We start from the raw sequence: 17,726 nt of genomic DNA, 5'->3' as shown, positions 1-17,726 counted from the left end.
TGCTAATGACTACCTCATATCATCAAGCTGTGTGGATATTATAAGAAGAATTAAAGAACATTGACTTTGAAACACCAGAACACGCAGGCCTCATCTTTGGCCCTCAACTGTTGCTAACAAGCCACCAGCAAACATTCTAGAAAAACACAACCCAAGAGTCTAAGACTAGATGGTGTAATCATAGATTTGTCTTAAAGGAAAGAGTTCAGTGTACAGTATACAGTCAAACTCTGAAAATGTGTGTCTTAAGGGTAAAGAAATAAGCAAAGACGTCACTATTCTTGACTTCATGAACAACAGAGTTGCTGGTAAACATAAATAGCTTTAGAACCAACCAAATGAGAGTGAGCAGGAGAAATGGTATAATTCTGAGGACAAGAGAAGGGAAATCATCTCGGAGAACTTAAAGATACACTGATCCGATACCTGGATTGGATATTGGTTCTGATATTGACTCGTTAGCTGGATTTTGCTGCTTAATTGTTAATAAATAACTACTTTATATCTGTGTTAATTTTGACCGTTTTTAGCAATGCTTATTTCAAGGCTAAAACCGTCTCTAACATGGCAAGATACGTATATGGTTAATCCATTCAACAGATGGATCAGGTTGGTATTGGATATTGGCTAATTCGATCAGACCAGATACCAGTATTGGGTCGGATCGGAAAAAAATTGATTGCTGCAAGAGAAAAGCCAACTAGAATCAAGGCATATTTGAAAAGGATCATATATACTGCTCAACTTCAAGGAAATAACCTCAAGGAACCTCAAGGCCAAGTAGGAAAACCTAGAATAATACTAGAAAAGTTTCTGAAATATAAAGACTACGGTAGCTAGCTGTGTTGTAATATTAAATTGATGCATTCTTAGATCTAAGGCATCTATGGTAATACCATATATCATGAAATCATGCTTCTGTAATTTCAGAAATATGGATTCAGGGCTACTGTTTGTATTTAGATCAGTAATCATCAGTAATCTGTCAGAGAGCAGCATGCTTTAATAAATCCTGCATCACAAATGAATCCCATAGAGTGTGGAGTACCGCAAGGTTCGATATTGGGACCTTTATTATTCATTATCAGTATTCATGCAATGCATCTCTTTTCTCTCAATGAGATTTTCAGTATTTCTCTCTGATGGTTGTAATTTTTTTTATATCCTAGAAAAATATCAATACTTTGAAAATTGCAACCAATCAAAATTGGTTTATTACCAAAGTGGTTTAACGCAAACATCATCGGATAAAGATATAATGGTGATAAATATAAAAACGTACATTGGGATTGAAGAAATGTCAAGATTTTTTTGGGTTGTTTTGATTGATAATAAATTGTGTTGCGAACGTCATTTACTACTTCCTTCTAAAAAAAAAAGTTTCTATTTAACAAAAAAATGGTTAAACAGCTAACTTTTACAAACCTTATGCATCAAGTGTAAGTATGTTTTTTAACTTGCCCCTTTAGATATACGTCATATAAACATTTTCTTGACTTTTCAATTTGTTTTCAAAGCACTGTATGGTTCTGATTAGCCTTCCTACGTCTGACATTATTTCACGCAAAGCTGTCATTTCCATAACTACTTAACACAGCATGTTGCATATTTAATGTGGTACAAAGCAACTTGCTATCAATGTCACGTTAAATTTCATGGAGCGAAATGCTGGAACAATGTCATTAACCACATAAAATCAACTATAACTGTACACAGGTTTAAACAAGGTTCAAATCAAGAATATTATAAAAGACATAATATTATAATCACATTGTGATTGTTGAGTAATTACTTTTCTTTATTTGTGTAAGGAAAAATAACACTGCTGTAGCATTCTCATTTGGTTTAATTTTGTTTTGTTTTTTTAAAGTGGCACTTTAAAAAAGCCTCCTTGCCTTCTATCACTTACTGCCACATTTCTATGCTGTTGTTGTATTTCTTTATGTGTTTTTTTTTTTCCTTTTTTTTTCTCTAATCTTATAACCTTGGTAATACATTGTCATATTATTAATAAATAAGATAAATTGGATTGGAATTAATCAAAAATGCTTCTGATCACTCCTCACAATTATCCAGATAATGCAAATTTTCCTCACACAATCTAAAAATCCAGTATTATATGCCATGCATAATGAGCTGTCTGAAAATATAAGTATTACACTTAATTGCAAAAAGTATATGTATAAAAAAAGCTATTTGCTTTTTGACAGAGTAACCAGAATCAAACAGGCTGTCTCTGTATTGCTCCATTGAGCAGTTCACTTAGGTTTCAGAGACAGGAGAAGCAGGGACTAATAAAAGATCTTTACTGGAAGCGATGGTTGAGGCCAGAAATGACAATCCAGCTGTGATTAATGGCAGTGGTGAAGGAAACAAACCATTTGCAATCTGTTCTGGTGAAAGCAGTTCATATCACCAGCCCACAGGAAACAGCATTTATATTGTTCTAGAGAAAAGCTTACAGCACCTCATACAGTACAGGGACAAATATATGCACCTTCTGTGAGTGGAAACTGTAGAGAGGGCAAAGCATGTGTTAGGTGCTCACAACTGCATTCTTTTCTATACATTTTTTTAAATACAATTTTTAATTACAATAGTAGCGTATTTCGGTGTAGGCAATTTCTAATTATGTCTAACTACAGTAGGTCTTAATAACTGCACTAATAGTCTTTACATTTTTATTTTCCTTTATATTTCAACATCAGAGTATTGAGTCTCTGCCTTTTATTTAAATAGAAGACAGAATATATTAGGAGGCCACAATATTTTTCTGAGATTTGCCTTAAATGTCATACATGATGAACCTCTGCCAAAGAACTGATGCAACCGTGACTCCAATGTAAAAGCAATGAACCAATCATATATATTTATTTTTTTACAGAATATCATGCAAATGCAGTTCATTTGAAAGTCTTTACTTACCTTTGTGTAAAGGATGCTTGAATTGATGATAGCGAAACAGCTTTCTGTTTGATTGTAGTAATACGCATCTCATCACCTCAATTTCAAGATGGCATAATCAATTTTTGACATGAAAAGTGAAATAAAAAAGCAATTTTGTGACCAAAAAATTAAAGCCCGATCTTGACCAAGCAAAACACCAGGGTTTCTACTCAGAGGTGTCAAGTATCAAAGTACTAATGCTTTGTTTGCCGACTTAAGTAAAAATTTTGGCTAATATACTTTACTGGAGTAATTATTTTTACGTATACTCCTCAAAATAAACTTGTTTTTCTTGTTTCATTTAAGCTCATTTTTGTCATGGCCTGCTGGTATTTAAAAACAAAACAAACAAACAAAAAACATTAAAATAATTTTGCTCATCCAGATAATTTCTTTGTGGTTGTTCACCACATTCTAAAATAAATCGTTTTTCAGAATGATGCAAAATTGAATTTGACAACTGAATTTAGGCCTAAATAAACAAGATTAAAAATAATCAATTTAAAAACAAGAAAAATAAGCATAAGGACGTTATCACCCAAAAATTTAGAAAAATATACCTGTAATAGGCTGGTCAGGTAAAGCATCTGTACTTCCTGCATTACTTTTACTTTTATATTTTAAGTAGTTTTAAAAATTGTAATTTTACACTTTTACATAAGTAAAAATCTTAACTTGATACTCTAAACTTATACAAAAGTGTTTTTTAAACAGTAGGAGGTTTACTGTTGCATGAGTAATACACATTAACACTTGACTCCTCTGTTTCTACCCTATTTATCCCATAATAAACATACGTATCAGTAAAAGAGAGCATAAGATTGATAAAAGATACTTTATAGACATGATGAAATTTTCCCCACAAAACTTGCCCCACCGGGTTCCTGACTGACACTTTTCCATTCAAATAAAAAAGATCTTTGGACATGTAAATACAATTTAGCTGAATTTCCTCTTTTTGTAAATTTTAATAATTCTTTTTGCATAACATTCCTTAGAAATCCTTATATTTGTATATACCACACTATATATTTCAAATATTTTCTATGCTAACTGTGTCTCTGCCTATGTGCAGCAACTTACCACAATGCAAATTTCTTATTCACCAACTTGGTTATAAAGCTTTTTCTAACTGAGAATTATTTTCTCGCATTAAGGCAAGATAGAAAATCGTGCAGGAAGAGCTTCACACTGGCCATCATTGGCAAACCCTGAGGCAAGGTAATTTACCTCCTTTTGAACAAGTAGTTCTGCTGTAAACCAGAGAGGGGCAGCAGTGATGCTTTCAAGTGGAATGTCTTTACTAATGTGACATTTTAATTGTTAGTTTTTAACCCTTATTGAAAAAAGTCTAGTAATTAATTTTTCACATCAATATATCAATATTGAAGATAACAAACACAGTATTCATGCTCACAGGAAGTAGTTTTTATGTTTCCGATGAGAAGGGAAAGTGATTCTGCTCTGCAGTTCTTCTAGGAGTCTTCGATGTTATTAAAGAACCAAGGCTCTACCTCAAGTTTCTGTAGAAAGTTCTGTGGGACCTACCAATTCTCCACTTCTTCCCTTGCACCTCCCACCATCACCTGGTACTTTAACCTCCTGCACCTAAAATGCACATTATTTTAAGTTCCAATTAATCTGAGCCATTTTGTACAATCCATTCTCCTTTTCAGACTCAGATGAACCCCCAATTTCTGAAACCATCTCCAGTAACACCTGGGATTATTAAAAAAATATTGTAGAATATCTTTTGTTTTACCGGATATATAGAATATCTGACTTAGAAAAAGACACAAACAGGTTTGCTTCTATTTCTACAGCTTTATTTTGACCGTATTTTTTCCACTCCTTGATAAAGGTCAAAGAAGGCAAGGTTAGTAGTTTTACTGTGAGCAGATTTGCCCTAAAAAAAATGAATTAACTTCTTTTGAAATGTTAAAATACATTTTAAATAAAAATATTTTAGAAATGATCCAAATAACATAAAAACGAAGGTTTGCATCTGGTATTTTCCATATTCAGGTGCTAATTAAGTAAAATAGGTAATTTTTCTTGATTACCTCTTATTTTACATTGACCTCCTTGCTGAAAAAGTAGGTCAAAGGGATCCTAGGACCTTTTATGACAGCTGGCAGGAGGGCAACTACCACAGAGGATCCTTTGAACCTGACTGATGTATGTGTTTTTTGTTTAAGATGCTTGTGTAAAACATTAAATATGAAACTTAATCTCACACCTTAACCAACACACAATTTACGGCCCACTGTGGCTTTCGGGAACCTTGCTATTAGAGAACATCACTGTGATTTTTTTCCACCTAGTGTATAATTCCAGTTTCTGTAAAGTCCCAAATGAGTGGTGGTTGTTGAGATGTCTAAGAAACCTTCAGATTTACCAACATTAACTGCCAAGACCTGATTTGCAAAAGACTATAGTCTCCAACACTCTTGACTTAGACTCAACTTTATTTATCCCTTGGGATTACTCCTTTTGGGAAATACTGGTTCCAGTAGCTTCTAAAGAGTACAAAAGGAACAGTTAAAGCAAGATGCAATTAAAGATAAAAATACAACAGAAAATATAAAAAGGCTGTATATAGTACAAAAGAGCATTAGAAAAGTTGTAATAACCTGGAATATGTTTCCTTTACATATAAAGATAGCTGCACAGTTAATATCTAAGGAAAGACTACACAGTAGTTGACTTGGATTATTGCACTTGCACTTCAGAATTATACTGACCTTATAAATAAGTAAGAAATTATACCGACTACACAGTAGTTAGCATGTGTTATTGCACAGTGAAAGAGAAGAATATTGCACATAAGTGACAATAGGTAATGTTTTGCACAAGATATCCAAGGAGGGGTGTGCTGACCCTTGTCCCTCTTCCTATAACCTCCACCTTCCCCCAACTGAGGAGTTGTACAGCTTGATGCCTTGAGAAACAAAGGAGTTTAGCAGTCTGTTGGTCCTACATTTGGGGAGGAGCAATATCCCACTGATCAGGCTCCTCTGAGTGGTGAAGACACTGCGAAGAGGGTGGTTGGCATTGTCCACCCAAATGTACACTGCAAATATAGAAAAAAGTTATTATAACACATATATATATATATATATATAAAGTCTATCCTTATTCTTTAGACAGTTTAAGTTTGTTTTCAAACCATTAACCCAACTTTTTGTGTTTCCTAAACTAGAGATTACTTCCTCTAAGGCCGGCTTTATCCTGACTATGTTCTGTGTCCGCTCTGTCATCCCTCACAAAAAGAACCATGCAGTAATCCACAACAGATGCTTGTAGGATCCATTTCTGCATCCACACAACATCCCCCTTCTATTTTCAAATTTACAAAATCTGCTCCACTCTTTCTGTCATTGACTTACTGTCTGGCTCATCTGTTTTTTTTTTTTTTACAAACACTGACATGTTTTCACTCCGTCATTTATCTAATATGGAATCAACACGTTCTTCTGATGAATGACAGTGGAGGACTATCCATCATGCCTCATTCAAATGAAGCAGACTGGAATCACAGCAGCAACTAGAAAGGCTATTTGTCACAAGAGGAAAAAAGCACGGATGAGAGAGTCTGTGGGAATGACGAGTTTATCAGACATTCACCTTGACCTGTTTCCATCTTCTGTTTAATCAATTTGTTTCCTTTATTTATCGTTTTCATTCATTACATACTTTTTCCCCCTGCCTTTGTTTGATTCCAACTCACTAATTAAAATTTAGATTCTTCTGTAATTCACTGTTGATGATACGTGTCCATCTTCACCTGAGATATATACATGACTACCCTTGCTATTATACAATGAGAGCAATAATTAACATGTTTTATACAGCTAAAATAATACTGGAAGTAAGACTGGATTAAAAGCCACAAAATTAATGCCACCAAGCACAGTAGAAGATGGTAGGGGATCTGCCATAGAGTGGTATTTTGGGATCGACAAGTTTAAATAACATCCGATGGGCTTCATTCACATTCAACAGATTTGGAAATGAGAGTTTCTTGACAATATGGGTTACCGTAACAGAAAAGAGATTTTCCTAGCAGTTAGGCAGAAAGGAGACCAGGGTTACTGTAGTGGTCAGCCATAAACTGGGAACAAATCGAGGAGTATTTCTGGCATGAGGCAGAAGTCCAGGTCGGATATAGCAGCTCAAAGCTGTGAGTACTGTGAGTGGAGATTTCAAAACTCAAGTATACGGTAGATCGAATTGGTCAAATGTTCATAATGCTGCAGGGCTTTGTTTTCCCCACTACCTGAGTAGAAGTAGTGAATGATGTCATGCAGCTCATTATAAGTCCAGGACAGGATAAGTGAGATTGTAAACAGGTGTGCAAAAAGGCCCTGATCTCTCCGACAAAAAAATGCTCTGTGCAGAATGAGACTTGCTAAGATGGAAAACACAAACACACAGAAACTGTAACACCCAGACACATGTTCGTTGAGATTCTAAGCGAATGTGGGTGAAGGGCACCAGGAAGTAACCAGGAATAAGCCAGATTGGTAAGTGCGGGTCAGTTTGAATTCTACACGGTATCCATCTGGAAAGGCTCCTGTGGAAAGTGTTCACAAAAGGGAAGGACCAAAAACATGGGAAAAAAACATGGAGACAAGGGGTCAACTTTATACAAACGGAAGAAGAACTAATGAGGGATCCAATCTCATGGGGGTCGATGTAACTCTGGGAAAGTTTTGCAGAGGATCTTGTTATCTGTCAAGTGGAGAATAATGATGATCATCTCCTGTTCAGAGGTGGCAATGGCATTCTCCCACATCAGTTTACACCTGCATTAATTGTGCTGAGCTGAGATGACCAAGGTTCATCCGAGAGGAAAAGAGGTGTCTGACTGACCAAGGTGGACTGGCAAACAGGAAACTCAGCAGTTGTAACCATACACTATTTTCGGCTAATTCTAGCTGCAAGGAGAAGGGTTAACTGAACAGTTACAATGTACTTTGCTAAAATAAAAATACAGGGAATGCATAAACAACATTTAATTAAATCAAACTTCTCTGAAATCAAACTGTCCACTTAAGCCCGGCGTAAACTGTAAGATTTTCGGACCAACTTTCCAGTCGTAAAATAATTTTTCAACCGGGCGGACTTTCATCCTGAGTCATGTAGTGTACAGGGGGTAATGAGGGGTGATCAACCTCTCATGACCACCACCCGATCAGGTATCATGAGGTCGTGGGCAAATCGCTCAGTGCACAAACAAGGATTCTTTCTCTCAGATGTAAACATAGAAGCATGGCGGGGGTGTGAGTGAAATGGCAGTCAATTTGGCAGTAAACGAAGGAAATAGAACCGCTGCACATAATCAACTCGTTGGAATCAACGAGTCAATGGTGAGACGTTGGAGACGCCAGCAGGAAGAATTGTCTCAATGCAAAAAGTCAAAAAAAGCTTTCAGAGGTCACAAAAGCAAATGGCCCGAACTTGAAGACATTCTCGAAGATTGGGTGAACACACAAAGATCATCAGTGTCAATCGTGCGTTCAACGTGGTACTACGTGTTTAGTGGGAGGCAGGGATGACGAGCGGTGATAAATCGTTCACCAAAACGGGTCGCATGAGAAAAGCCACTTTTGCACAAGTTTGCGAGTGGATCCTGAGTGGAGGAGTGTTAAAAAATCCACAATCACCAACGGGTTCAGAAAGGCTGGACTGCTGCGTGATGGAGAGGAGGACGCCGCCACTCCTGAGGCCTTTCAGAGGCTGTTCGATTCTGACAGTGACGAACAGGAGGTCATTGGTTTTGAGAGCGACATCGAAAGAGAGGGGAGAGTGGCTGAAGAAGCCCTGAACCTGTTTGTTTCCGACACTGAAGATGAGGACTTTTGTGGTTTTATTACGGAGGAAGAAGACGAAGTACAGCCTTGTACTTCACCAAAGATTAAGAGGAGGGTTATGGTAATGACGTAGTTTAAGGAGCCGTGTTAATAAATAGGAGCTTCCCCAAACAGTTGCCTCTTTCCCGACAATCCTCTCTGTGCATGAACCATATGGTAAATAAACATAAAAAACCTGCGGCTTATATTCAGGTGCGGCTAATAGTCCGAAAATTACGGTAGCCACATTTGCTCAGTCATGTCTTTGTCCAAATACATCCGCACCTTTTCTTTTCAGGGCTTTCAGTACAAGACTGCACAAATTGCCAAGGAAGCACGTTTCACCGTAGTGAGCTTAATATTCCTCTTCTATTTGTTTGGCTTCTGGATAGACGAGTCAGAGTAGCGCCATCTCACTGCGGAGCTAAGTTTTTAGTCGTACAGCGTGAGCAGGTAGATCGCATGAGAGCGTCGGGCCCAACATAAATCGTGAACTGTGAACTCACACTGTTTTTACCGGCTTTAGGAAGCAACACTGATCAACAATCAATTTCACATGCTTCTTGTGCAACAGGAATATACAACAGGTGGATATTATTGGCAGATAGCAAGACACACTCAATATAGGAGTGGTTCTGCAGGTGGGGACCACAGAGCACTTCTCAGTATCTATTCTTTCTGGTTGATGTTTTGGTCACTTTTGAATGTTTGTGGTGCTTTCACACTCGTGGTAGCATGACACGGACTCTACAACCAACACAGATTGTCAGGTAGTGCCGCCCATCCAGGATGGCACATGAATGTGAGCCAAGGCAAGAAGGTTTGCGTAGTGTCCAGAGGCTCGTAGTGTCCAGAGGCTGGAAGTGTTAGCAGTAGACAGGCCAGTACACCAGGAGACATGGAAGAAGGTGTAGGAGGACAATAACCCAGCAGCAATATGAAGGCCTTGAAGTTATGGACTTGCCGTCCCGTTCCCTTGACCTGAATCCAATCGAGCACATCTGTGACATCATTCCCTGATCCATCCACAAACGTTGCATCGCACCTCAGACTGTCCAGGTGTTGGCGGATGCTTTAGTCCAGGTCTGGGAGGAGATCCTTCAGGAGACCATCTGCGACCTCATCAGGAGCATGCCCAGTTGTTGTAGGGAGGTCATACAGGCAAGTGGAGGCCACAAAAAATTCTGATCTTCATTTTGACCTGTTTTGGACATTACATCAAAGTTGAATCAGCCTGTAGTGTTTTTTCCACTTTAATTTTGTGTGTGACTTCAAATCCAGGTCTCAATTGGTTAATACTTTTTTTCATTGACGATTTTTCTATGATTTTGAAGTAAGTATTCAATGAGAGTATTTATTCATTCAGATCTAGGATATGTTATTTGAGTATTCCCTTTATTTTTTTGAACAGTGTAACATTGCTTTGAGATCTTGGTTCATTAGTTCAGTTTGCCGATTCAACTGGGGTGAAACACAAACAGAGTGCAACCTTAGTTCCGGAAGAACTAAAATTCAACTAACATAGTAGTTATAGGCTGCAAATGATTAGAGACTAAGATTACCTTCCAGTAGTACAGCAATGAATGAACAGCCTGAGATGCAATGGAATGATTCATTTCAAAACTAATGGCCCAGTATTTTAATTGAATTGAATCAAAGTCCAAATTTAAACCCATTTGACTGACCTACTAAGAGGTCACTCAGGGAAGGCTGACTAAAACCGCAATTAAAATGTTTCTGACTATTGTTCATGAAAGAAAATTGTTAATTTTTTTCACTTTACAATCATGCATCACTTTATCTTCACATTTGTCACAAAAAACACAGACATTTGCAGTTTAATGTGAAACAGCAGCAACAGTTCAAGATGTATAAGACACTTTTCTGAGGTTTCCCTAATTTGACCACAACTGCTGATCAGCATGATGAGGACGCATAAATAAACGGCCCCAAAAATGTCAGAAAGCCCCTTCTCCCCATGTGTAAAAAGATCTGTGTGTTTGGAGCAAGGTTTCAATCTGTGGTCTGGCCACATTTGACAAGTCAGCACATTTTTACCTTATTTCAGTTTAAAGCTTCGGAAAGGGGAGTTCACATGGAAAGATACAATTATGCCCACTCCTCATCAAAACCCTTTTCCTTGAATCTGTGTATCATATCAAAAAAGAGTAAGGATTTTTCCAAAACAGGGATAAAGTTGTTTTTCTTTTTTATTCTTGTTTATTTAGGCCTAAAACACCATCAAATTATTCAAGGCCAGACTGCAATGGTAAAGGCTGTTTTTGTCAATTTATTCTTGCTGTAAACCAACAGTGCCAACGACTGAGCAGCCATAAAATAGAAAATCTAGATTTATATAGAGAATAATTTACACACTGGTAAACCTCATTTACCGAAGATTGTTGGATAATTTCAGTTGGGCGTATTAAAGCAAATGGGCTGAACACAAGTTAATGCCACACTGGGTCCAAAACTCAAATAAAACTGTGAGTAATGACCGTGACCGAAAAATTATCCTCAAAGTGGAACTAACTTGTTTGAGTCACATGGTTTTATGGTGCCTTCTATTTTTACACAAAAGATCAGAATATCACATAGAAAATGTTTTTTGTAATTGCTATTGTTTTAAAACTGGTCATAGTCCTCACATATTAACAAAAGAGAATATGAGCAGCGATGGCTCAAGACGGTCAAGGGTCCTGTAACCTTTTGGTTGCTGGTTTGATTCCCTAATACCTCCTTCTCTTTTGTGTGGTTTACCTGCCTCGTCAGAGTAATAGAGAATGTGTGTGAATGGGTGAGGACTGAAAGTATAATATTCCCACCCTGAGTCGAGATGCAACCATTGGAGGTCAGTCCTAAGTCTGTTTCAATATTCCAAATATTGCACAATTAAAAAAGTTTATACCAAAATGCTAAGGCTTGCACAGTGACATGTAGATAGCATCCTTAAGGTTATTATATAGAGTCTATCTGGAAAAAAAGGTTGGTTTTAGTTACTCTTTAAGGAAAAATAAAATTACTTTTCTAACCATTCTGTGTTGAATAAGACCTAGTTTGAATGCAGGATCAAAGTTTTCTTTAGAATAAATTAAAGTCACATTGTGTAAGTTTTTACTTACATGTACTCTTTGGTAAAATGACCTTCCGATTCCTCTTCTTCTTCTCTTTTTTGAAAGTGGTGCAGTCTATTCCACATCTTTACGTTAACAGTGGCACAACCAGCCACCTAACAGCTGTTTCTGCACTCAACCTGCTCACTCTCTTTCTACTGTAATAACAGTCTACACACAACATTTTCCCCCTCATTCATAAATCGTTAAAATTGGGCGGTTTTAGTGGTTCAAAACGGGGACTGTCCCTGAAAGCTGGACATCTGGTCAGCGTAATTCACAATGGATTTTGTGGATACTCAGAAGCAACAGGCATCCAGCTCAAATCAACAGGAATGGCAACTCCATGTAAGGTGAAAAAAGTAAAAAAAAATTGTAATATAAAATCTTGCTTAATATGAGTACAAGCTATGAGAAATAGCAGAAGAGTGCTGCAGTTTTTGTGTTTTGGCCACACGTGTCAGTATTTTTAGAAAGCTCTGTAATGCCTTTATAGGTTAGTTAAGAAGTTTTAGAGATCTATTTATTCAATTTTGACGAAGAAATTTCTGTATAGATAAATCATGATCAACATTTATGTTAAATAATGGCAAAAAGAAAAAGATGTTTATCAGGTTTGATGCCGAATTCTTGAGCGGCAGTAGCCAGAGAAAAACAGCTTGCTCATTACTTAGTAAACGTAAATTTAACACTCAGACATGTTTTGATTGCACTTCAGAACCCAACTGTTATGCCTTATGTCAGCACCTGTTTGCTCCAAAAACCCAACATTAGAGGCTGAAAGAGCAAGTCGTGAAAAAAGTTACAAATCAATGATGAAGACATCATTGATGACTAAGAACATCTGCGTTTATTGATGCATTCATTGAGATTCACAGGCTTTGCTTAGGGGAAGCCATAACTCTAAAGTTGCCCACACTTGCAGACAAAACCGACTGAAGAGTGCTGGGGTCTGGGTGACAGTGGCTTACCAACTGCCTGAGTGTCTTTAACAGGCTCCATAATGGACTGAGGTTGTCTTTGGTGAGCATCTGTTGGGCCCCGTGTTTTATGGTCCAGTCCCTATTGTGTCTGCAGTGAAGCTTGAAGAGTGGAGGCCCAATGAGTTGAGAAAGAGGGAATGTCTGATCGTTTATCCCCTCCTTATGGAAAAACGAGTTCCAGCACAAGCAATAAATCTGGTCTGTGGGCTCCTTATGTCAACAAACCTCTCTGGAAAATATTCCTTGTGGTCTTAGATTGAGGATGAAGGGAAAGTATTTTGAGCTGCAAATCGGTGAAAGTAACACTGGAAAATGTCTTAATGATCTTTTTTGTACCTCTACATTGTTCATCTATGTATTTGTGGGAGTCTGAAACTTCCGTTTTGGAAAAAGACCTGGTAGGATTTTGTTAAAAAATAATTCTGAGAGAGAAAAAATAAGGTAATCTTGACCTCTACGGTTAACAGAGTAGAGCCTGTTATACCTGTTATGAAATTGTGAGTTTTAAGTCACAAGGATATTTCAACTATATCTTTACATTCAAAAGTTTAAATACATGAAATTTCCCTGTTTCAACAAGTTTGGGAAAACATATATTATGCCGTTATGCTGTATGATTGGTTGTTTCATTTCCTGTCCATTAAGGGATGCAAACATGTGGGTGTGTTTTACACCTTCACTACAAACACACTTTGGATATCATGATTCAGATAGAGAACATCTCAACGCTTGAATATGCTTAATTTATCTGGTGATGCATCTGATATAATTCATAGTACAGTTAGCAAATCCAAGCTAAGGTTGATTAGGTTTGGAAGAAAGTGGGAAGCTGTCAAACCTGAAATCTTAAATAAGGTTCTAACATGTCCCTGTCTAGTCAACTCCTATAGAAATTAGATAATTAACTTACAAAATCAAAATGATTTGACCCTCTACTGGTTTGTATGTTTTATTAAATACATAGAACTCTACAGTAAATTGTCAAAAGATGATGGTACTCATTTGAAATTAATGTCACAGCACGTATGAAATGTCTATAGAAGAAAATATAAGCTAATGTATTATTTGAACAAAATGTTGTAATATATTTTATAATGTCATGCTCTCTCCACCGATGACTGGATTAATGGTTCATTCCATTCACCTGCCTAGCTCAGCCCAGTTTCTGATCACTGTTCAACTTATCCACCGTCTCCTGTCTCTATTAAGCTGCTTGCTCCCTGTCATCAGTGCCAGATTATTCAAGTCTTTGGTGAGAGTTCTTTTCTGCTTCTTCTACCTCTTCGCATCTCTGATCTTCCGGTCTGGACTCCTTTGAACCTCTTTGACACTGGCTTGGACTTCATCTTCTAGAAACTCCTGCCTTCCTTTGTCTGCTTGGAACATCTCGTCAGCAAGCTCAGCTGTCTTCAGGCTCTGGCTCCTGGAACTCTCTAGGCGGCGTTCACCGCTTGATGTTGTGAGCCATCTGGCTGGATTCTACTGCTTCTTCTCGGCACAGATTGAACTCTAAAACCAGGTTAGTGACTCAACTTCTTGTAATCGTCCTCCATCAGATTTACATGGTCACTAACCTGAGCTTTCCCTCTACAGAGATTCCGGCCTTTGAGACCCTTGCTGCTGAGCTTATCCGACCAACGTTAATCAGCGTTTTTGTGAATCCCACTCTGCTTCGAATTGTGGGTCCTCTGTTCGGAGAGTTGACATATAGAGATTTGATTGATAAACAAAGAAAATCGCATATCAAGCAAACTCAAGTGCAAGACACAAGTATTTTTTTTAATATAACCAACTTCAAAATGTTTAACCATCCAATCAGAGAAGTTATTCAGTGGCGCATCAGATGTTTGTAAAGCGAGCTTCTCAGGAGTGACAGCGGTGACAGCCAATCACACAAGAAAAGACGGTGGGCCAATCAGGAGCTTGTGGGCGGTCTAATCTCAGGGAAGCAGACTTATCTTGAGCTGCGGTTTTCCGCTTGGTCATAGTGCTCAACAAATGTCTGCGCACTATAGCGTAACATTTGGACAGTAAAGCATGCAGGGGACCAAAACGGACGTTTGGAAAAGTGCAGGGGACATGCCCCCTTCATACCCAAAATGACATCCATGCATATAGACACAAAACAGCAAAGAGAAATAAAACAAACTTCTTATTGATTAACAACCCTTTTTAGCCCCCTAGAAGTGATAGATTCTTTTTTACAGCACAGTATTAATTCATCCAGTGCACAATCAGAGGGGTTATAGCTAGACTGTTCTGGTTGATCATGGTCTTTTTTGACTCTTCTTTCATCCAATGGGTGCCCAAGTCCCTCTGCTGCTCATATTTCAAAATATTCATCCCAGTTTTCTATGCCTGACTATTTCCAATCAGGGTCAAAGGATCACAGATGGCTAAACTGTGTATTTATATAATCCATGAGGTAATGTGCTATGAATGATGATGTGGGGTTAAAGCCTAGAAGCAACTATTTCTCAAAGAAAGCGAACATACCTTTTTGCACCCCGCACAGATATGTAATAATAAAGCACATGACGCAGAGATCCATCTTTTGACTCCACAGCAGAACTCAGCTCACAGCATTCATCTCACACTGTTCAGAGTCTGGATTTAACGGGCTCATGGGAACAGAGGTTTCAGCTGACAGGATAGCTAACGGCTGCGTCTGCACCTTTAATCTGTGCTGAGACCTCCGGTTTGCAACTTGAACATATAAATCTGAGGCACATGGGGTACCAGGAGGCCCAACCTGTGAGTTATAGATTCACACTGTCTGCACACTCACTGCATACATCCAGTTTCTCATGCACTTTACAAAGTAAAATGAAAAGCAGCATTTTATTCTTTTTTTATCTATTGACCCAAAGCAAGAAACCATCCAAACACACGATGATGTTATTATCTAAAGATCTGATTTCTACTTCTCCAGAGCTATTATCTGTAACGCTCTGAGCACCCATTACTTTCTCACCACTCTGCAAAAGACAACTGCAGGTGCCGCACAATAACATAATTTACTGCTTCAAATAAAACTGTCAAGAGTGGATAATCACGCTGCTGTAATGCTTCTGCATCCTTAAAAGCTCAGAGTTTTCACCGGGGTTTCAGGAGAGATGCGTCATTTGAGGTTTTATCAGAGACTTCCAATTATTGCTTCAGTTTATGAGGTGGTGGGTTGGTGTCTGCCAGTTTTCTGCTCTGCCTTCATCCATTGCAAAGCTGGTCCAAAGGCTCATAAAACTGTTTAAATTATTGGGAAAAGAGATCTAACCTTTTTTAAAATCTTTTTCTTTTCTTTTTTAAATATTGAATTACCGTATGTAGAATGTTACAATTTATATTTTTTTTAATTACAATTATTTTTCTTCACTTTGAATGCTATATCCTCTCTGTCTCTCTTTTCTTCAGCTATTGTAAGGTGTCTTGTGGAGAATGCAGGTCTGAGGACTGAAATAGGCTATTTTAGCCATTGTCAAAAGTTTTTTGTGAGGATTTCGCCAAATGTTTTTGATAATTGTCCTGCTAAAAGTCGAAGACAGAAACTTCCTGATAGTTGTTCAAAACATCTCTGTATAAGTGGAATTTGTGATTGCATTTAGTCTAATAAGGCTCTAATGTTTCTTTTTTTTCTTTTGCTGTTTTCTTTTTTGCTTCAGACTGCTTAGTGACTTAGACTTTATTTTTTTATTGTCAATTTGTATACATTCAGTGTATACAAATTGACAATAAAGAAATGATGTTGCTTACAGCTTACAACAGTGAAATGAGCATTACCATTTATTAAGTGCAGCAGTGATCATCATGTTATCAATATAGGAGTAAAGTAAAACCAGCTGAAAAAATAGTGGTGCAAAGGAGTATTACTATTGAAAGGTTCAGTGTAGTGCAAATTAAAATGGTTCAAAATGCAGTAGACCATTGATTTGTGTCTTATTTAAAAGGATTCTAAATGTTTCAGCCACGTTGCTAGTGCAAAAGGATGTTAAGAGTGAGATGCAGAGTCCAGTTTAGAGTTTAACAGTTCAACAGCTTAATGGCAGCAGGGGAAATGTTATTGCAGAACCTGATGGTGCTGCTTGTGCTTACAAGGCAACAGTGCTAACTCTGACACTGTGCTGCTTAAGTTTCTTTCCTTAGCAACACATTTCTTTGTGATGGGTTTTCCATAGAATGAATTTAGCTTAAAGCTGTGCAAGAAGAGAGAGAATAATAAAGAAAAAAGGACTTACGTCATCGCTTTTGCTGTGGACAGCAATGGTGCACATGGAGGAATAAACATGATTCAGTAACTGACCCACAGGGCCATCCTGTGGTTCTGCTAAACCCAACAACCTCACTTTAGCTCTTGCTTTTTGCTAAGGTTTCAGACTTTTCCATCCCCTTCTATGCTTTTCCTAAAACCCTAACAACTCCTGATCATAAGTCATTATTATCTTACAACCACTGTGAACAGATATGGCCACAGTGCCCTCTTTGGAAAAAAATGCAAGAATATTAAATGCTAAAAGTTTAGAGTCTCAGCAAATATTGTAAGCATTTGTTATGAATTTATTTTTTTTCCTTGAGACAATATTAGGAGGGATTGCAACATTTTTTTGCTGCTGTTTTTTTTTTTTATATCTCCCCCTCACAAGAGTTTAAATAAAATTGAAACCCTGAAGGGCTGGTTCAGTCACCCCAGCTGTACAAATATGCAAAGAGCACAATAATGAAGCAAATGAAATGAGGGTAATTCTTTCTTTTTGGCACTAGGGCCTGATATTTACAGTTCACTAGACAGTAAATTGTAGAGGGAGAAGGAGGAAAGAAGAAGCAAAGGTCTTAAG

The sequence above is a fragment of the Cyprinodon variegatus genome, unplaced genomic scaffold (genome assembly GCF_000732505.1).
Source record: "Cyprinodon variegatus isolate N-32 unplaced genomic scaffold, C_variegatus-1.0 Scaffold125, whole genome shotgun sequence".
Taxonomy (NCBI): Eukaryota; Metazoa; Chordata; class Actinopteri; order Cyprinodontiformes; family Cyprinodontidae; genus Cyprinodon; species Cyprinodon variegatus.
Note: the sequence above shows the minus strand (reverse complement) of the source record.